This window comes from Rhyacophila brunnea, unplaced genomic scaffold (assembly GCF_057557595.1).
Source record: "Rhyacophila brunnea isolate RB1 unplaced genomic scaffold, BYU_Rbru_1.0 scaffold_1, whole genome shotgun sequence".
In the NCBI taxonomy this organism is placed as follows: domain Eukaryota; kingdom Metazoa; phylum Arthropoda; class Insecta; order Trichoptera; family Rhyacophilidae; genus Rhyacophila; species Rhyacophila brunnea.
Window position 1 is genome coordinate 23,345,616 of NW_028232751.1, and position 24,002 is coordinate 23,369,617.

A 24,002-nucleotide genomic window follows, 5' to 3' on the forward strand; every position below is an offset into this window, starting at 1 on the left:
ATACTAATTGTCTATACAGAATGGATCATATTAGTATAATATAACATTATAGCACCTGTACACGTACATGGATTTGCCGGCACCAATAGTGCGTAGATTAAACTATCGCGATAATAATTGTTTACACGTAAAAGTTCAGACTGTCTCGTCAATCTCATTCTTCAAGCGTAAGCGAGATGCGATGTTGTCAATGTATGGTGCTATTTGACAGGTTGTGAACATTAGTAAACGTCAAAGAAGCTCTGCGCCGCCGTGTACTTTGTGATACTTCCGGCAGGTATGCCACTGTCGTTCCAATGCGCTTACGTATCCACCATGCAAGTGCCGACTACTGCGTTTGGTAGGTAGGTATGTTACTTAAGAATAGTACTTACGTTCTTCTTGCCAAACAGCAGATGTGCTAGGCCCCTCCACCTGATACTGTAGCGGCATAGTTGAGGATGCTGGAGACTCTGAACGTTCAGCTGAAATCAACATCCACCATCATTTGTGATCGTTGAAAAAGTCTACCATACCTAGCAAATCTAACAGAATTGAAATAAAGTTTGTGTGCAAACTTTCATTCATACTAATTGTCTATACAGAATGGATCATATTAGTATATAACATTATAGCGCCTGTACACGTACGTGGATTTGCCGGCACCAATAGTGCGTAGATTAAACTATCGCGATAATAATTGTTTACACGTAAAAGTTCAGACTGTCTCGTCAATCTCATTCTTCAAGCGTAAGCGAGATGCGATGTTGTCAATGTATGGTGCTATTTGACAGGTTGTGAACATTAGTAAACGTCAAAGAAGCTCTGCGCCGCCGTGTACTTTTTGATACTTCCGGCAGGTATGCCACAGTCGTTCCAATGCGCTTGCGTATCCACCATGAAAGTGCCGACTACTGCGTTTGGTAGGTAGGTATGTTACTTAAAAATAGTACTTACGTTCTTCTTGCCAAACAGCAGATGTGCTAGGCCCCTCCACCTGATACTGTAGCGGCATAGTTGAGGATGCTGGAGACTCTGAACGTTCAGCTGAAATCAACATCCACCATCATTAGTGATCGTTGAAAAAGTCTACCATACCTAGCAAATCTAACAGAATTGAAATAAAGTTTGTGTGCAAACATACTAATTGTCTATACAGAATGGATCATATTAATATATAACATTATAGCGCCTGTACACGTACGTGGATTTGCCGGCACCAATAGTGCGTAGATTAAACTATCGCGATAATAATTGTCTACACGTAAAAGTTCAGACTGTCTCGTCAATCTCATTCTTCAAGCGTAAGCGAGATGCGATGTTGTCGATGTATGGTGCTATTTGACAGGTTGTGAACATTAGTAAACGTCAAAGAAGCTCTGCCCGCCGTGTACTTTGTGATACTTCCGGCAGGTATGCCACTGTCGTTCCAATGCGCTTGCGTATCCACCATGAAAGTGCCGACTACTGCGTTTGGTAGGTAGGTATGTCACTTAAAAATAGTACTTACGTTCTTCTTGCCAAACAGCAGATGTGCTAGGCCCCTCCAACTGATACTGTTGCGGCAACGTCAAGGATCTTGGAAATTCTGCACGTCCAGCTGAAATCAATATCCACTATTATCAGTAATTGTTGAAAAACTGTTTACCATACCTTCCTGTTTTGGTATTGTGCGGTATAAATTGTACAGTATTTATTGATCTGATAGTTTGTTAATTCTACGACATATTATCGTTCACTTATGCAAATGGTGGAACAAATGTAAATCAAGTAGTTAGGTACCGTAAAATGGAAAAATCATAATGAACATTACAAGCACAATTTATCTTACTTGGAAGATGTTGCGTTGGTATTGCCAATACGTTGAGTCTATTATAACGTGTTCGATAGTGATACTCAAAGTGAGATTCACATATCCGACGGTGCAAACGTATAAAAGTGGCATCCAATTCATTTAAATGGCCACCACTGAGTCCGATCCACTGCAAAAATCTATCTTTCTCCTTCACTGGGTCTGGATAACGATGTAGCACCATCCCAGCTGAAATATAGGTAAAATAAAGCTAAATTACGATTTTTGCTGTCGAAATTCGTTGCTTTCAAAATGCTGTTGATCAGAGAACAATAATCAGTTTTTTGAATTAATTGAAATATGTAAAATCCTAATGTATATGTATATTCATTTATCATGCTATGTAATATTATTTTTTGTTGTACATTTATATTTCTGCAATAAAAATAATACTTATATCAATTTTTTGACTTTTTATTACCATATTACAATGCACCAGATTATTTAAAAAAAAGCCCGCCAGCTACACCATGTTGTTAGAGAGAGACAGAATATTACTTTAGAGAGAGACAACTTTGAACCAGTAGGTATATTTGAGTGGCATGCCCCTGGCTCACAGTTACGATAGTAGTGGAATCAGTATTAATAAATTAAAATTAAAATAAAAAATGTTACATACAAAATGTCGATTAAATTTGCTACCTGCACAAGATTTGTTTATGTCAAACCATTTGATATAGGTAATTAATTACGCCCACAGTGGCTGAGTAGATAAAGCGTTGGCGTATAATGTCGTGGGTCCGGGGTTTGAATCCCGGATCTGGCAAATACACATGTTGTTTTTCAATGTGTCCTTGGAGTCAGAGTATAGTTGAGCAAATTTTATTGCTAACATCCATTTCTCGTAAAGACAGAAATCTGTTAATATACACCTCCACTCATATGATCTTTTTAGGATCAGACATGGTTAAAAAAACTAATTATCTGTTTTTTTTTTTAGGTGTTGGCCTTCATATTATTCTGTGTGTCAATAGTTCTCACTACTATGCATGACTATGAGCTTTTCTTTGTTAAAAAATTATATCTATCAGGATATGCTTACTTGGCTTTGGTCAGCGTCTTATCAATGATTGTGATACTAGCAGGATTATCCATTGTATTTATCAAGACTCGTTACACATACATCACGGTATTATCCAAATTTTATTTAATATTCATTACCTTGTCATTATACTTATAAAAATGAGGCACTGAGAATTAAACGAGTATAAGTAACATATAATGAAAAACTGAGTTAATGATAAAGACGTTGAAAAAAACTCTTTTGTAGGATCGAGGGTGGAGGTAGGCTGTTGAGATCCGACATATAAATATTGTACACTAAACATTGTTACGCACAAATTGCAGATATAGGTTAATTTTTAAAATTGAATAAAAAAACATAGTTAATAATAATAGAGAACAGAACCTATTTACAGAATATTGATAACAGTTAGGTATGTAGATTTTACAATCGCATTTAACTATGAAGTCGATTTATTCAATTTGGTCGACGGTGTACCTACTTATATTTGTTCAATCCTCAGTACATCAAATAATATAACATTAGCTCAAACAGGTGAAAAACCACAACTCTTTAAGACAATTTTGGGCTCTGGCCTGCAAAAAAAAATCTAAGTAGATATAGTAATTTTCTGAAAAATTTACGTTCAAGGTTTTATAATTATATTAATTGAACTGGTGAGAAAATAAATGCTATCTTTTACAAGGTTTGCCACGCCGAACCATACAAATTGTTGTACAGCTTGCAATAATTGTATTTCCGTCTTCATCCTGACTAGGTGGCATTTATGGGTCCGAAGATACTGCTCAAATGAGTTTAATACTCATTCCATGTTTTTGATTATGTGCCGAGTTTACGAACCACACATAACAACTGGTCTAAAGCACAACGCATAAAGAAGCAATATTCGCTGCCCTAGGTTTACTGTCACTGATAGAGGACCCCAGGCACCCCTCTGAATACAACCATATATTTGGTTTTGTGGACATCAACGAATGTTTATTTAATAAACCATTTCTTTTATTCCACGAATGATTCACAAGATTTGAGAATGTAACATTCTATGTATATATTATTGAACATACGTATTTGAAAACCCTCAGATATATTACAGATGGTGTTGGTTATTTTTTTAAATTCATTAAGCCCTGCCTAACTTAACCATAATCGATAAAAAATATTTTTCTATCTATAAAATACCTAAAATTGTCTATGATGTAATAGCATAGTTTTAAATATTTTATAGATAAATGAATATTTTTGACCTATGATCTACTATGGTTTGGATTAGGCAGGGTTTAATTGAATTTTAAAAACTAACAAGCACTATCTAGATATTGTAGTTTCAGTTCAATGAAAACAAATACGTTTGACTGACAAAGTTTAGTGTGCACTATTTATGTCTGATCTCAACAGCCTACCTCCACCCTTCGCCACTGTTACATACTATACCTACATATCCTTTAATTAAGCCTTTACACGTCATGAGAGTGACAACTAATGATTAAACTTTTTTTTTCAGTATTCCATGTTATCATTGGGTTTGCTCGCTATCGAGATTGACTACACGGTCAGTTTTCAAAACAGTCTGAAAAATATTGAAAATACAAAGTCAATGTTCAATCAGACTTTCCACAGTTACCCGAGTGTGATGGAATATCAAATTTGTTGGCATGGAATGCAACAACAGGTAATTACTGAAACCACAATAATATAGCATCACACAAAAAATATAGGATCTTTGGTCTACTGACTTAAGTTAGCCGTAAGTAATTTTGCAATGCAAGTTCATTTAAAGAGAACTTCACACTTTTACTATGACATTCCAATACAATTCTGAATCACCCAATTAGTAAAGTTAATAGCATACATGATTCTACATAATATGTGATAACTTATGTGCAGATGTTATCAAAATAAGCCTTGAATACTAAAATTCACAATATTGGTTATTTACTAGTGTATGTATACTTAACCTAGAATTCAATTTCACGCAAAACACATATAGATATCAGCCAAAAGCAATATATTGCCCATTAACTTTAAGATGAAAACACAGAAAACTGTGTACATACCTAGATTATTTAAATAAATCAATAGGCCAAAACAGATCGCAATCAGCCATTTTGTTTTCAGGGCTACCGATAGATAAGGAAATTTACAAGATACAACCTCAACTAAAATAGTTTGATTAAAAAATCGAACTGAATTCAAAATTCTCAACATGCAATTCCTATAAGACTCCTTCTATCTAGAGAGAAAAACCTAATGAATATAATATAGAACTGTAGGGCACGAAACATAATATGAAATGTTATATTACATCATGACGTATTTAATAATCGCCACCCAGATTACAAAAATAGATATAGAAGACTAGAAATTTATTAAGCTTATTTTACCAAGTTTTTATTAGCTCGTTTTCTTCTTTGTCCAATACAAATCTTGCAATCGATTTTGAACTATCTTCCCGACTAGCCATTTGAAACTTTTAGAATATATCAGAACACGATGACAATGCATTATTTTAATACTTTTAGCCATCTTCAAGCAGAATTGAATACATTTTCAGTTTATTTTCTGTTTTGTATGGAAAGTTAGTTTGGAAAAAATCAGCAAGGTGGCGCTTCGATCGAATTCAATGGTTGCCCTTTTGCGTAATGGCGTTCGACGATTTTGAAAAGCGAATTAACTTGCTTTCTTGTTTGTTTTTTAGTTCATAATATGAATATATTATTGATATTATCAAGTACAAGTTTTAAAAATCTCATAGGTTATTCAATTATTAATAAATGTTTGAAAATTTCTTATAATTGCTCTCTTTATTACGCATTTGATCATTTTCTTTCAAGCTGATGGGATAATTCATCAAAAAAAAATTAAAAAAGTATTTATTAATACATAGAATTGTCAAGTTTATATTATGATTCAACAGAATTTAAAAACGTGGTATATAAAAAGTTCTTTTTTTTAATCTTGTAATTATTTTAAGCTTAACTTTTATAAATTATTTTATGCAGTTTAATTTGCCTTGGTGTTTTATAAAAGAAATGCTATAAAATATTAAATTTGATACAATATCATTGCCAAAGTATGTCTAACACCGCCTCTTTGAATAGGTGCAGGGTATACTTCTCTGTGTCAATGAGTAACCTATAAATTCTCTTTTCAGCTCCAGTGTTGCGGTGTGACTGTGGCCGAGGATTGGTACGAAATTGGCATTAAAACCATCCCCGCGTCCTGTTGCCCGGACCAGGCCATCGGGCTCGAGGAGACATTGTTTAACTGCTCTCCTCAAAATGCATTTCCACAAGGTTGCCTGCCTGCTTTTGTAGCCAGCAAAAAGCACGAGTGTATAGTGGTCGGCTATGTTTTGGGGTCAATTGCAGTAGTACAGGTAAATCTGGCAATAGTAGTGAACTAATTTATTTGAGTCTGGCTTACGATGGAGACTTTAGGTTGAACAATATTGCTATTGGAAATTAATAAATAATAATAAATTATAAAATAATAAATTTGGACTATAAGTAGAATGAACCTTATGCGTTCTTTCCGTTGTGACATTTGAAGTTATTTAGCACACTAACATAATATGAAACATGTTGAAGTGGGCAAGTGTGTACAAGGTTTTCCTTCAAAGTTGCAACAATGAAAATTATTATTGAACTGCATTTTAAAATGAAAATGATATTATTATACATCTTACTTACAAAAAACCTTTATAAAGACAAGCACGAGAAATCATTGTTTTTAATGTGACCGAATATTTAAAATTGATGAAAAAACAGTAAAATTATAATGATAGGTAGATATATATTTTTATAGAAAATGATTTTCACAGTATGTGTTTTTACAATAACTTTACTAAAAATACCATTTAAAGACGTTATTTGTAAATTATAAAATTGGGTCTACTGTTCACTTATACTTCATAATTTGTCTTCTCTTAATTAGCAATATAATCAGTTAATGTGGGTTGAATGATTTATTTCCTTCCAAACTCAATAATAATTACCCAGTATTAATTGACTTAACTATCATAGTAGTTATCGCACCGTGAGTGTAAAACCAAGGCATCTGCAAAAGACATATTTCTGATATATTAGGGTGTGAAGTCTTTGTTTTGTTAAGAGAAATAAAGTTTCTAAAAAAACCATAATATTTGGTTTATACCAGTGGTCGGCAAACCGCGGCTCGCGAGCCACACGTGGCTCTTTGGCCCCTTAAGTGTGGCTCTACCACAAATGACCACGTATGGACTAAAACAGTGAAAGATAAATCAGTCAAAATGTCTTCGATTATAACCAATCAGCATATCGAAGATCTTAATTTGGTTTCAACTTTATTAATAGTAGTTGACGAGTTTTGTGACATAAATGATACAGGACAAATTTGTACGATTTATTTCGTCTACAGCTAATAAAGAAGAACTTTTAGGACTATTGCCTCAAAGGTCAAACACGTGGAGAGGATATTGCAAATGCTGTAATTGAGTGCATGGAAAAACGTCATATTCCACTCGATAAAATTGAATCAATTTCAACAGATAGGGCGAAAAGTATGATCGATAGGTATAGGAAAAGGGTTTCTCACTATTTTGAAAGAAAAAAATAAGCACATTGCATCATTCGTCAAAAAGCGCTTTGTGCGCAGACATTTCCAAAAGAAATTTGCAAAGTAAGCTTTTAATTATCGCTAATTTTTTTTTTTAGTTAGTTTAGTACGCAGATCTTCTGCTGGATAACAGGGTACGTTGGTTATCAAGAGAAAAATGTTTTAAAACGTTTCGCTTTCTTATTAACAGAAATTAAAGCATTTCTCCTTGAGAAGGGTGTTTGTTCACTATCCAGAAACATGGTAACGGACAATCAGTTGATCCAAAAGTTGTATTTCATGGGAGACGTTACGTCTCGTTTAAATCAGCTGCACTGTAACTGCAGGGGGAAGGAAACACATTTTTTTCGATGTTAGAAAAAGTTATTTCATTAGAAAGCAAATTATCCCTTTTTGCTTAAGATTTAGAAAGAGAATCTTCGATTCATTCGAAGCCTCCTGAAACAAAGCTACGAAAATAATTCTGATTTTGACATTTGCTATTTCAAAACAACAATTTTAAATATGAGGGAACAGCAGGACTCAACAGGTTTCAGGAATTCAGAAACAGCAAAGCGACGTTAGTCTTTGTTAAAAAACCGCTTAATGCTACGGTAACAGAATGATTTTTTCTCCCTTTAATGTTCACATTGGCAACTTTGAAATTTTGAAATGCAATTGCTGAATTTAAGAAATGAAGAATTATGGAGATCTACATTTCAACGTCTCTGTGATGATATAGACATATTGGAGAAAAACAAATATGAATGTGGTTCATAGCACAAGTAGTCTTCTTTGAAAGACCTGGAGAAGGAAGACGTGATGATTTTTAACATCTGGAATAGCGTTTGCTGTTCTTTCCCTTTCCGGTTCTACATATTCATGCTCATGCGAACAATCTTTTGCAAGCATGAACCTTATCAAGAGTAAGGTCGTCTTATTGATTAAAACCTGGAATCGTGCCTAAAATTAAAAACAACAACATACAATCCTGACTTTTCAAGGAGAGATAGAAGGCAATTGTTAATTTGAAGAGAATTTATGTAATTTACATCTCTATAGACTTGTATATACTTTTTTGATTTAATTTTATGGATACCTTACTTTTTTTATACTTATATTTTTATCAATATATATATTATATATTAAATAATACATCAATTTTTTTTCAGTGTACCTACCTATAGTTTAATTAAGACTTATAACTTTAATTAAAGTTTATTAAGTTAATAATCAGTGTACCTACATCTATAGTTTAAGTTGAAGAAATTTGGCTCTTCAAAGAAATCGCAATCGTTGTACTGTTGATATTTGGCTCTCTTGACTAATGAGTTTGCCGACAACTGGTTTATACCTACATTATAATATTGCATGTTCTTTCAGTTACTTCACATTTACACTATCAAGTTCACGACTTTTGCAGTTGTTTTGCATTTAATCTCGAAATTTAAAAATTTGCAGATGTCTTGGTTTAACACTCACGGTGCGTAATAATGAAGAGGTGAAATTATTTTAATTTATTTTTCTATTCGCAAGTCTTTTCGTTTCTAGTCGCTCCCATACTGGCCGAAAACAGCCGACCCCAATCGAACATCGAAAAGTTAACGTTTAAGTTGTCGGACTATAACATCATTAGGTTTTATTGTCTCCCTGTTATATTAAAAATCGATTTTTAAATATCTGACAATTGATATACTTAATTGCATAGATTTTTAATACACGTTTATATATTATTATGTTCAATATAAAACACTAAATGAAAATCAGTGATTTAACAGGCTATTTTACAACGTTTTTATTAGCTCGTATTCTTGTTTGTCCAGTGGTTGTTTATCCAGTACAAATCTTGCAATCGATTTTTAACTAACTTCCCGACTAGCTAGACATTTGAAACTTTTAGAATATATCAGAACACGATGCCAATGCATTCTTTTAATACTTTTAGCCATATTTAAGCAATTTGAATTCATTTTCAGTTAATTCTGTTTTGTATGGAAAGTTATTTCATAAAAATCCGTAAAAAGTAAAAGACTATTATTGGTTGCTAAGAGGGTGGTCCTAGCAACAAAATTATTAATATATACGTGCGTTACTATGGAAATCAAAATGAAATGTCAAAATGACATTTCAGTATTCTATATTTGTTTGTTTTTTATTTACTTCATATTAAGTACAAGTTTGAGCATATTGAGCATAATAATTCAACAGAAAATTTAAAAATGTGTAATATAAAAAGATCTTTTTATCTTGTAATTATTTAGTTATAGTCCAAACGCTTGGTTCACAACACATTTTTTGGACACGTCACTTGATCTAGCAACGCATGACACAGTCGAATTTCAATAATTCATCGTGATTTCTAACGTTTCAGATATTGCTGTCGATATACACAGTTCACTTTGTGCATTGCGATGCGGAGTGGATATGAAGACATTTAGTAGTGGAGTCACAGAACATTCAATGCAAAGGAAAAAAAGCATTATTATATTATTATTCGTTTATTTAAAGCAAAACTATATTACAAGCGTTATAGTAAAATCAAGAAAAAAAATGTGAGATGTAAGTTAGTCATGCAATATTACAAAGTATCACAGGGGCATGATATGCGAGGAGGTGTCTGACTCGATTTGAATGCAGACATAAAAACAAATTTAAATATCGAACACTTGTAAAAAATGAATTGTACTTTTCTGTTGAATCAATGAGTTATAACCAAAGATGTTGAAACTTTTTTACTAGATGAAGTCTTTCGCGGTTTCCCTATCAAAATCGCTGAATCAAGTTTCAATTTTTTCATAATTCATAAGTGGCATTTATCTATGCAACATCAACACAAACATCTTTGATTACCTATAACGCTTTTTGCATTATTTTTAGAGTAACGATTTTAGCATTTTTCTTGCCAAATTAGCTTCTTTTTTAACCTGTCTAGCACATCATCGCTAGCCAGATTCTTTGCATCATCCAAGGTCATGCCAGCATCCCGTATATGGGTACTCTGCAGATGGCACTTAGCGGAAAGGTTATAGAGTCTTCGTAAAATGCCATGACTCACGTAGTCGTGTAGTAGTCCCAGACATTCCGCATCGAGTCAAATTTCACTCCAGTCATTACCATACAGATAATGAGCTCTCTTTGCAATGAACCGTCTCAGTAGTAGACTGTACAAGCCAAGTTTTTAAAGCTGTCGACACTCAATGTTACATGTCATTAATTAAATATGAAAGAAAAAAAATTGTCGTAAAATATACGTATTTTTTATTGTTTGACCATAAATAATTGGTGTGACACGTGTAAATGAATATTTAGATGCTACTGCATATTGGCTCTGGGTGGATCATAACACACAGCTTGCATCCGCACACAATCTGTCATGTCTGAACCGAGCTTAAGATATTGTGTAAAGTAAATAGAGAGGTTTAGATCACTTGATTTTCGAAATTGTCGATTATCCCAAAATAAGGTTTTCTGACTTAACGTTTTCTCCCACTATAATAATAATTAATATATGTTGTCTTATAATTGATGTAACTAATAGATTCCATATATTTTTCCATCAGTTAATATCATGTCAAAAAAAAAAAAAAAATTCTATCTAATGATCCCTCGTTTTATTATGTTATTCCCAAACTTTCGACATCTGTCAAAAAAAAATGCATATACTTTAATAACAACCAAAATATGTTTATTTTTTTCCTTTTTTAGTACATACACAAAATAATAAACGAAAAATAAAATTCACTAATAGGATCATATGGGCCTCCACAGAGTAGAGATTTGTTTTTTATGAGAACTAGCTCAACCTATTAGGTACAGACCCTTTCACACACAAATTGAAAAACAATATGTGTACTTGCCAGACCCAGGATTCGAACCTGGGATCCACAGCGTGATAGTCCAATTACATAATAAATATTATATTGCATATTGCCTTATACAACAGACATATATCATTTATATTATAATTTTTCTCGATAAGAGTATTATTATATTGCGTAGATAATTAATATTGTTGTTACTTTGATGTTATTATATAATTAATATATAATGTCACTAACATCATCTTACTGTGTGGGAAAAGGGTGATAAGTTTAAAATCACTACTTTTCAGGAAAGCCAAAAAAGATTGCTTTTTGGACCACTAATGCTTCTGTGTGGAAATCAGTAATTCAGAAGAGTTAAATCAAGTTATTCTTTTTCTCATTATGGTTCTTTCGGTATATTCAACTTATTTTTAAATTTTAGGACTTATCACTTCTTTCATTTCGCACACAGATTTATTTGTACTTATAGTATTATTTATTAAGTATAAGTTTGTAGGTACACAGATAGCTGTTATTGTGTATTTAAATTTTGCTGAATATCTGTTGTTAAGAAATTTATCTAATACTTGAGTATATGACAACTTATGAATGCTTTCCAATGAAGACACATTATATAGAGAGAAAAACAAAATAATTCATAAAATGTGCACATTTAAATAAGATGGCTGACTGACACTATACTTTCAAGACCAACAGACACAATTGAGTCGTATAGTATCAAAAGTAGAACTGTCGCAAGTATATCGAAATTTAACTAAGTATGCCAAATTATTCTTCTGACCATAATGTACGACTAGCAATATAATATTCGAATCAAAATCATATCTAGGGCTTGGTATCAGAATTAGAACTGATCAATACTTTGGAAACAAAAGTAGAACTGTTGAATTTGAATTGAATTTCTAGTTTCTAAATGTAGAAACATATTTCATGCTATTATAACACTAAAAAAACCAACAAAACGTTTTTCATCATTTTCTCGAAATGATGAATAACGCACAGATCTACTTTTGATACTATACGACTCAATTATCGTAGTCTGATGGCATTTAGAGGTTTTAAGGTATCAATTTATTAGTAAACATTTTTTTTATTTCCATTCATCAATTTTTTTATTATACATTACGAAGGATACTTACTTAAAAGATTATAAATATCATTTTGGCTTTCATTTGAAGACCAGATTTTACTTTTCCGATTTCTGATAATATTATTAATTAACCAACATTACCTACTATAAAAGTTACAAAAATGACTTTAAATTCATTAAATATCGTCATTGTACAGGCCAATTGGCGTTACCCTCAAATATCAAATTGTTCAGGAAGTGAAAAAAACTGTGCGCATTGGATTTACTTATTATTTTATATAAGTACCTATATTATTTTATTACAAATTGAGAATTTTCTGGTACTGTTCGGTTATACGGAATACAGCGGAAAACACATTTTGAAAATACCCGATATACGAGGGTGGGTCAATAAGTCCTTAGAAAAGCTGACAGGTGGCGCGACTAGTACTGTAAGCGGTTTGTTTTCATGCAGCGGCACTACCGATTCAGTATGCTGCGAAGTTTCAATCAGATTGGTCGGGTTGTTGTGTGTTTCTCGTACATTTAAAAAAAAAAATTTGCTTGTTTACAAAAATGGAGAAAATTGAGTTTAGAGCTGTTATTAAACATTTTAATATAAAAGGGTTAACAGCAAAGGAAATAAAAAATGAGTTGGATTTAGTTCACGGCACATCTGCTCCTTCACTTGCAACTATTTATAACTGGTTAAATGAATTTAAACGTGGTCGTACATCAACAAAGGATGAACCACGCTCAGGACGTCCTGTAGATGTGACTACACCAGAAATGATCAATAAAATCCACGATATGGTGTTAAGTGACCGAAGATTAAAGTTGAGTGAGATAATTGAGGTTACAGGGATCTCAAAAGGTAGCGTCATTTCTATTTTACATGACAAATTGGGCATGAAAAAAATTTCTGCAAGATGAGTGCCGCGTTTGCTCACAGTCGACAATAAACGCAATAGGGTGGTGGCCTCTAAAGCCCTGTTGTCGCTCATGCAACGCAATCCGGATGAATTTTTTCGTCGCTTTGTGACTGTAGATGAAACATGGATACACCACTATACTCCCGAGACGAAAGAACAGTCAAAGCAGTGGATTGCGAAAGGCGAACCATGTCCAAAGAAGGCGAAAACCGTAAAATCAGCTGGTAAGGTTATGACTACTGTATTTTGGGATGCACGTGGAATTATTTTCGTTGACTATTTGGAAAAAGGAAAAACAATAACAGGGGATTATTATGCATCTTTATTGGACCAGCTAAAAAACAAAATTGAAGAAAAACGGCCTCATTTAAACAGGAAAAAAATCCTCTTTCATCAGGACAATGCCCGTGTTCACACATGTTTACGATCAATGGCTAAAATTGAAGAATTGAAGTTCGAATTGGTCGACCACCCACCGTATTCGCCAGATTTAGCCCCCAGTGACTTTTTCCTTTTCCCAAACTTAAAAAAATGGCTAAGTGGACAACGTTTTTTTTCAAATGAAGAAGTCATCGATCGGACAAATGCTTATTTTGAGGACCTTCCGAAAACTTATTTTTCTGACGGTTTAAAAAAAATTGAGAAACGTCTAACCAAGTGTATTGAGCTCCAAGGAGATTATGTTGAGAAATAATAAAAAATACAAAAATAAAAACTGTTTTAATGCTTTTTTCTAAGGAATTATTGACCCACCCTCGTACCTACTGGATTATATTTGTTAGTTTGGGTTAGGTTAGGTTAGGTCAGGGGTCGGCACATGCGGCTCTTTGGGTATTGGCGTGCGGCTTTTTGCCAAATTCCCAATTCAGATTTTTTACAAAAAATGTATGATTGATGTCGTTTTAAATCCAAATAAAAGTCGACAAATTAAATTTTTCTCCATTTCATATTGACACGAGCACTTTTGAAATGGATTTTTTTGGTGGATTTAACAAGTAAAGAGTTATGTAGCTCCAAATTTGTAGGTCTTGCCACCAAAATTAAGGATTTGGAGAGAGAAAAATTCAATTTAATTTCACTACAGCAGAGCGCTCTAAAAGATCTACAAAGTAGATTCTACATAATAAGGTAGATACTACGATGAACAACATGAATAACATTTAGAGAAGCCAAATAACCAATGAGAACTTGGAGTCACACCTAAAATTGAAAACTACAAATAACAAACATACAGACACTCTCCAAAGAAATGCAAGGAAGGTCATTGTTCACATTAGTTTTAAGGAAGGCGTGAAAATTGTGTGTAACTCATTTTCTGTAAAAATTATATTTATAATGTCAACAATAAAAATACTTATATTTGCGTTAGTTTTATTCGCAAAATCTTCTTCACTTGATAAATAAACAATAACATTCACTGAAATAAATCATATTTATAAAAATATATGTATGGCTCTCGAAAAAAATTTTAACCGTTGTAATACTCATATTTGGCTCTTTTGGTCCAAGAGTTTGCCGACCCCTGGGTTAGGTTAACCTAACAAATAATCCAGTTTATCGGCTATTTTCAAAATGTGTTTTCCGCTGTATTCCGTATAACCGAACAGTACCAATTTTCTTTTATTGACACACTAGTGGCTTGCGTTTAGAGGGTTACAGCATTTGGCTGGAATATTTTTTGTCATATTACAAATGGCTTTAAAAATAGTTTTGCATTATTTTGATATGAAATAACTTTTTGGGATTTTTGATACTTGGCCAGATTGTGTAAGAGTATGCAATAAGTCCATTGCCATCAAAATGTCACTTCGGTGAAAAGTGAGGGTTACGACAATTGACCTGTTACAGTGACGATATTATATACTTTTCAATCTAACTGCCAGATAAAAACATATTATTTTTATAACTTCTTTTACCATTTTAAATTCATTTCGATTATGATAGCTCAGCTTTATCAAGCTAGTTAACTAAAAAAGAATTGTGTCCTCTATGCCAGTGTTTTACAAACTTTTTGAGTTAGTGCCACACTTTAAAACTAATTATGATTTCGTAACGCACCATAACTGTTAAAGTAAAAAGTTTTGCTTGAAATAATAACACATTTATACCTATTATAGTTTTCGAATAAAATTCGTGACACATCTGAGTTATCCTATAGGTACACTGGTTGGGAAACTCAGCTCTATGGCATATTGATAACTGCAAGTATTTACGACATTTTATTAGCCATCATGACGACAACGGGATTGCATATCTTTGTTGCGGGTTATTTAAATAGTGCAAGTCAGCATATTATGTAGTGTAGATAAATGAAATAAAAAAACAATAGACATACGATTTTATATGGTCATTTTTATGATAATTATATTTTTGCTAATGCGAAATACGACACACAAGTGTCTGGTAAAACCTTGTACGGGTTCAAAATACCCTTAGGGTCCATCATTGTCTTCAGTTGTTTCATTAGATTCAGACATGCATGGTTTTTAGAGTAGTGGATGAAGTTTGTCTTCTTGAATCCGATTCTATGTTCGGCACTGACAACCGTTAAGCTTGGCGACGTGTTCAAACACGTACGGTTCTATTATTTCAATTATTTTTGACGACTATTCCTTCAATGATATGTTTAAATGTATGTTGCCATCTCCTGTTAACAGAAAAAAATATTTTGTACACATACATTGATGAGACATTAAATTATGTCAATACAGTAAATATTGTAACTCAAAAAATGCAACATAATTATTGTTGTTTGCCATTTTCAAAATTGTACTATATATTATTTGTCTGCCAAATGCAACCTTAAAAATTTTGATTTGATTTATTTTTTATCAGTGTTATCACTTATATGTATATATATATGTACTTACATGTATACTATGACAAATTATTATTACACATTTGAGTGTCATTTTTAATTTTTTCATGCATAAAATTATGCACGCGTAGATGGGCATATTATATGATTTTTAATACTTCATTCGCAAAAAGTTATTTATTATTTTCTTTTCTCCAGTAAAGAATCTATGTTTTCTTTCCGTACTTAATTTAAAAAAAAAATACGTTTCATTACTAAAAATTTACTGACATAATATATGTGTGTATGGTTCAATTGTCCCAAGTATTAATGACATAGCCAGGCACCTTGTGTAGCAATATCACAACCGAAACATGCCAACACGGCTATTTTGAATCGCATTATCCACATATAATAGCTTGATTATGTAGAAAAACAGCTCTAACAGTACTATTATTAATTGCGCACGCACTTTCGATTTGACAATTTAGATTCCATGTGTCCTTGATTGTAACTATAGACTCTATAGAGTATAGATAAACCAACATAAATTGTCCGAAAAATTCAAATTTGGAATTGAACCCAAGTAATAATTACAAGATAAAAGGAACTTTTTATATACGTTTTTAAATTTTCTGTTGAATTATTACGCTCAACATGCTCAAACTTGTACTTGATATGAAGTAAATAAAAAAACAAACAAACAAACAAAAATATAGAATACTGAAATGTCATTTTGACATTTCATTTTGATTTCCATAGTAACGCATGTGTATCTATATTAATAATTTTGTTGCTAGGACCACCCTCTTAGCAACCAATAATAGTCTTTTACTTTTTACGGATTTTTCTGAAATAACTTTCCATACAAAACAGAATTAACTGAAAATGAATTCAATTCTGCTTAAAGTATTAAAAGAATGCATTGGCACCGTGTTCTGATATATTCTAAAAGTTTCAAATGTTTAGCTAGTCGGGAAGTTAGTTAAAAATTGATTGCAAGATTTGTACTGGACAAAAAACTACCGGACAAACAAGAATACGAGCTAATAAAAACGTTGTAAAAAATGTTGAATGATATGTCAAATGTTGGCATGTACCTCACTCACTTAGCGGACAACTTAAGCAGGAATATCTACAGCAATATCAGCATCTTTCTCTCTTTAGTTATGTTACAGTATATGCATTTGGCAGTTTTACCGTTAGGAATGTCTGTTAGAAATGAAATGTCCGCGCTAATGTTTTTAACTTAAACGAGCACAAAATTATTAAAACAATTAAAGAAGGTTTACTGGAAACCATAACATATACTCAAAATATATTTTTGATAAAAGATGGCATCCTTTACGTGTGGCATTCTGCAGAAAATTGTACTCTAACCTTAAACATTAAGACATTGGAAACTGATAAAGATATATTCCAGGTAATAGTTGCTATTAACATATTTTAATCCATTTTGCACTATTTCAGTTATATTGTTGCGGTGGTGAAATTTTAAACACCTACTAATTATGCTTTTTAATCAAAACTTTATTAATCGTATTAAATATCTTTCTTCAATTGTTTTATCGTATTTTCTACTTTCGTAAATTATTGGTGCGCGGGATATTTTTTTCGTTTTGTTTTGTTACGCCAAAGAAGTATAACTTCTAACACGCGTACATAAGCGCACGCACTGATTTTTTATTATTGGTACCTATATAAAAATAAGGATGCGTCTTATAATCGAGAAAATACGGTATATCAAATTTTACAGAATGTTATTTACATCAATAACTATTTCAATAGGCCCACAGAACAGATTGATAAATAGAATTCCGATAGGCTATAACCGAATACACTACATTTTGATGCAGGGTTTTGAATGTGTGAGTGTCCCACGAAAATTATCCACACATTATAGAGGTGCAATAGTGTGTATTGCAATTTCAAATACACCAATATTGAATGAGCGTCAGTGCATAAAACAAGAGCAGTTGTCAGAACGAAATACAAACATATTATTAACAATATTTTTAAGCACACTTTTTAAATCTGATTAAGTAAAAACTCAGATAACCATAATTATTATTTTTTCTGAAAAATTTCTCATTTCCTCATTAATAAAATCATATTATTATAAGTAGCTTAGTACATAATGTATATTATGAGAAATTAGGTAGGTATGTATATTTTATAATTAATGGCTAAACTCCACCACCAAGAAAGCCGTCGAGCCGCCACTGGTTTTCTGTTACTATTTTCGTACTCGAATAAATATTCGTTGGATTGATTCATTTTTACTACAAGTTATGCTATAATTTAGTAACATTGTATTTTGGAAGAATCATAATAGTGGCTTATTCATACAAAGTGTGTGATGAAAATGTGTCTCAAAAACTTGTAAATTTCGTGTACCCTCAAGCAAAAACAACTCCAACAGGTATATTATTAACGGTTATCACTTTAGCACGTACCCGTTATTTTCATTGGTCAAAATTAGCACGATAGGCATTCTATAAACAAAACGGTATCGGCCGGTATTGCTAATTCATAATACGGCAAAAAATTCAGGTTGGTAGACATGTCGGTCAAATTCGGATATATTCCTAATGCCGAACCCAAGTGGATAAGACCGAACATAAGCACCATCAGCGCCAGCAATGAACCGAACACAAAAATTTTGTATTGACATGTCAGACATATCAACATAACCTGCAATTTTCTTAGTCATGTCATTGCGATTGCAGCAAAACAGTCGGATCTTGCATCTCAATTCTCAATATGTACAATTGAGATACTCTGTCTCGTTCTCAAAGTTAGCACGGCTAAGCGAGGGGCTGTTAAAGGATATCACCTTTTGACAGTTCAGACGGGTAACTTTTTTACATAATCAACCGCCAGAATAAGTAAAGTGATAAATGTGATAAATTTAGGACAGGTATTATACAGTATAACCTCGTTTTTACGTGCCCGGAATTCACGTTTTCCCGGCAATTGTGTGTAATTTTTTCAGTCCCGATGTATTTCAGTACATTCAATACCCGCAATTACGTTTTTCTTTCCCGCGATTTACGTCTGAAATATTCAAAATATGCGAGTTACGCGCACTTGACAATGATTGGGTCGTGACATTCGAACGGCGTAAGGTGTTTGGAGGGAAAACTCTGTGTCTTTAGAACGGTGCACGGTGATTGGTCTGCGAGCGACGCTGTGATTGGCCCGAGTTCGGCGCATAACAAGGTGATTGGTCCATTGGTCGGAATCTTTTCTTTTGGCATCGTGTTTGAGTTTTGTATACATTCCGTCTGTCATTTTTTTAGAAACATAAAATTTAAATGTTCTTTTTTTCAATACCCCCTTTTACATTTTCCCTCCAATTAGGTTTTTTTTTTCAGTCCCTTAAAAAACGTAAAATAGGGATTATACTGTATATAGTATTGATTTTTGTATTGAAAAATGCTCTGATTCGTGCTACGTGCGTACTGCCATCTCGATAGGTTTGTCAAAAATAATTTGTTTAAAGTTCTAAAAAGCCTAGACTATAGATACATCTAGACGCCACCCATTGCATTGCTAGATGAAGCTGCGTGCCGCGCGTTTGGTTTGTGGGCGAGCGAACGCATTCGTACACAAATGTTTGAGACCATAGACCATTTCGCTAGTGCTCGCACTAGACGCTCAGAATTAAAATATAATTTTCTATTTTTTTTACGTTATATAGTATTTTTAAGCGGTCAAAATGCAACCATTAGGTAAAGATATCCATAATTTAAGTTATTTTAAAGAAACACTAGGTCATTGATATATATACAATATTCTTTTTCTTTCGACCGTGTCCGATCCTAATAGGATCATATGGGCCTCTCCACAGAGAGGAGGTTTGTATTAACAGATTTTTTTTACGAGAAATGGATGTCAGCCACTTGCTCAACCTATTAGGTCCATACTCTGACTCATACACTAATTGAAAAACAATATGTGTACTTTGCCAGACCCAGGATTCGAACCCGGGACCCTCGACACTATAGACCGGCGCTTAAGCCACGCGGCCATCGTGGGATTATAATATAATAATATACAAATAAATTATCACGAACATGTATCAACTTACCTAAGAAACGTAACACCATCTTCTTGCTTATCAGTGGTTACCACAATACAACACACAGAACCATCTTTTCTACTTAATTAACTAAAAATATTTACCACTGACTTTATGTTCAACACAAAAAATATCAATTTTAGCAACACGCGCTCGCAGGTTATCGACGCTTAGCTATGCAACAAACTAATATTTGGCGGCGACACCACAGCAAATCATCTCACACATCTGTAAACCTTTTATCTTAACTCTAGCGCGTGTCGCAGAGATTATAAGGGTGCCGAATACTTTCTCACTCGCACTTATGCATCGTTTTTGTTCAGGCCTTGGTCGATAGTGTTTATTTTTCGATCTCTATGATTCAAGTTTTGATACACTGTTTTTCGAGTGAAACTTATAATAACTATTACGATTTTGAACTGTGAAATAAAAAATTACTATTGTATGTGTTTAATTATTTGCGCCTGAGTCTAGCGTTTATCGGTAGGTTCTGTGTGAATACTTTTCTTTTGTCCTAATAATAATATAATGTCGGAGATAGTGACACAAACGAACAATTTTTTTACACATATTTACACTACACTGCCCTGGGACCGAAATCGCGGTCACATAACTGGACCGATACATCAGTGCCGGAACTATACACATTTTTTGCTGTCTCTTTGCTGATGACCAGAAATAAACATACTACGATCGAGGAGCATTGGAGCACCGATCCGTGCCTCCATGCTGATATTTTTGGTAAAATTATGCCAAGAGATCGGTACCCAATAATCTTACAGATGTTCCATTTTTGTGATTCGAATGTGACCACCACAGATAGGCTGGTCAAAAGGTGTTTTACTTCTGGAGCACACGTGCAAAATTTTTAGAGAGCAATGCTAATATTTAAACAATTTATCCCGTCAAAAATGTTTGTATTGTGCGATGTCATGACCGGCTATATAATTGATTTTATTATATATTGTGGCGATGGCACATATATAGTGGACGACCAAAATTTGGGAATATCTGATGCGGTGGTAACGACGCTATTAAATGATTATATTGGAAAAGGTCGCACCCTTTGGTGTGATAATTGGTATTCCAGCCCAGCTCTTTTTAAATTCCTCCACACTAATAAAACCAATGCTTGTGGCACGGTTAGGAAGAACCAGAAGGAGATGCCAAGCTTTAAAAGTTTGAAAAAGGGAGAGACGGAAGTCAAATCAAAAAGTCCCATTATTGGCCCTTAAATGGCACGATAGGAGGGATGTCCATATGTTAACCACGCTTCATGATGACTCGTTCGGAAAAACGGGAAAATTTTAGGACAGGGGAACCCATCATGAAGCCTAAGTGTGTGTTAGACTATAACAAAAATATGGGGACGGTGGACAAAGTGGATATGATGCTCAGTAGTCTTTCGTGCATGCAAAAGTCTATCAAGTGGTATAAGGTGGCTTTCCACACAATACTTATATTTATTAAATGCTTACTATTAAATTTATTCAAATTTGTAACAGGTAGCATAAAAACATTGGCCGAATTTCAATTATGTGTAATTAAACAACTTGTGGAAAAATATGGTGTAAAAACTGTACATCATGGGCTACTCACTATCACTATCACTAGTGATAATTCGGTATGTTTATTACCAAAATCCGCTACAGACCATTTGCCAGAGCACATTCCTCCAACACCCAAAAATGCCAAGCCGCACAGGAGATGCCATGTCTGTGGCAATTCAAAAAAGGCAAAAAAACTATACAAATATCCCGTTTTATGTGTTCAATGTGCCAAGTCGGGTGGGTCTAGGACGATTTGGCACCGGACAACTGGACGCCACGGAATTCGAAAAAAAATAGGCGTTAGGTACTTATAGGTACTTTCAAAAAAAATATTCAATATTATTATTTATATTTCAATGATTATATTATGATTTAATAGTTGGTGAGAATGTAAATATGCAGACGTAAACAATGATTTAATCGTGCATATGTTTAAGTTCCAACGAAAAAAGAGTTTTTTATTTTATATAAAGCCTTAGGCATGGTAATTCTCAATCCCCGATGAAGAATACATTATGTTAAGAGTAAAATGAATTCAAACTACAAGGTAGTAGATAGAAAATGATTAAAATACCTCGTCTACACGTGTCTACGACAGTGCGGCGTCCAATTGTCCGGAGGCCAGTCGTCCCATTCCCAAGTCGGGTTATGTTTACATCCATGTTATAAAATTTACCATAGTTCAGAACATTTTTAAATTCCTTTTATCCTTTATTTTTTAAATGCAGTTAAGTTTTAAGATTTATTTTAAAGTGTCACAGTATTGAATAATTAATGTGTTTTCTAATGGCAAAGGTTAAAATAAGTGACTGATTTACGAGTGTGAAGTTGTAACGTGATACCAAAAAAGGGTCGGCACAGTAATTCCCGCCCATTAGCTTTGGACAAAATAGTGGATTTGCGTAGCGGTGACTTTTTTTGTATATAGATATTTATTCGAGGTTACATGATTGCACAAGGCCTTTATTGTTATTTTTAAGTGAACTTAATGGATTTGGGGGTAACTATTATTATTTATTACGGTACGAGGAATGTTAACCCTCAATATATTATGTGAACAGGGAATGTAGTTTCACCTACCCTCAATTGGCAAGTGTTCGGGCAATCCTCTATTGAATTCAACCTACCGTGAGTTGTTATTAGTCTCTCTCACGTTCGGTGTTAAAATAATCATCAATGTCCCACAATCAATATCTAAAGCAGTGGTTTCCAAACTTTATGTTACTACGCCTGCCTTTAAAAAAAATCTAATCTTGGCGCCTCCCCCCCCTTTATTTCATTAAATAATACAAACACCTTTTTAAATAGTCAACAATGTACTTAAATACAAAAATGAAAAAAAACATAAAAATATACAAGTTTTCATTTTTAAATTAATTTCTTTTTCATGCAACGAATGTTCTTGTTATTAGCACAATCAATTTTAATCCATCCATCGTTCATTGACAAATGGATTCTATCATGGGCCCCACATCCTGAAGCGGGCCCCCGGACCAGGATCTTTCAACCACATATTTAAATAAAGAAAAGCTGAAACAAAGCAGCACCTTTTTTATTATTAATAAGAAATTATTAGAAATTAGAAAACTAAGCAAGAACTCAAGAAATAAATTTTTGTTTGCTTTATTTAGGTATCTTTCCAAAGCTCCAATTTTTTATGAATGCCTTCACTTTGTCTTTTTAAATCAGTGAATGCATTAGTGGTTAACAATAAGTTTAAGAACAAAATTATCATTCCTAAACAAATTTGCCTCAAATATCAAGATTATGATTTGACCCTTTTATTTCATTTTTTCACGAGATAACCAGCGCGCTTCACAATAGTATAGAAGTGAGGTATTATAAAACTAGTCTCATTATTTTCAGATAGGTTTGCAAACAACCTTTTATAGGAGTGTTTTTTTGTGTAGTTTATAACTAGCGGCCGTTTTATAAACTATGCATTTGCAAACTTGTGGCTACATTAATTGTGTTAAACTTTTCGGGCCTCCAGTTTGGAAATCGTTGATCTAAGGTGTTTAACAAGAATACCATATTTTTTTATCATATAACACTTATTATAAATCGTAGCATTTCTCATTGGGATTTTAAAAAACATAGCAACGAAAAGGTACATCCTCACTCTCCTTTCACATTATATGAAAAAGTACTGCAAAAAATCGAACAGTAAAAATCCGAATCGGCAACTTCATGCTCTTTTCTCACTATATGGTTTATACACGGTTTTTTCCGTCACAAGCTGGTATGTTAGTATTTTGTGATTGCGATCTTTGTCGTCACAATCACAAAATAAAAGAGAGTTTCTAAATAGGATTTAGA

General features: G+C 33.3%; 1 protein-coding gene across 2 annotated transcripts in view; it reads right to left on the reverse strand.

Annotated features, from left to right (window-relative positions):
• Positions 1 to 15,583: 15,583 nt before the first annotated feature.
• The window catches only part of LOC147079586 (endoplasmic reticulum mannosyl-oligosaccharide 1,2-alpha-mannosidase-like), a 54,440-nt gene continuing 46,021 nt past the window's right edge, over positions 15,584 to 24,002 (reverse strand). For both annotated transcript variants that reach the window (XR_015069997.1, XR_015069996.1), the window contains one exon: positions 15,584 to 15,899. The gene's annotated coding sequence lies outside the window, so the exon portion shown is untranslated. The remainder of the gene's footprint in view (positions 15,900 to 24,002) is intronic.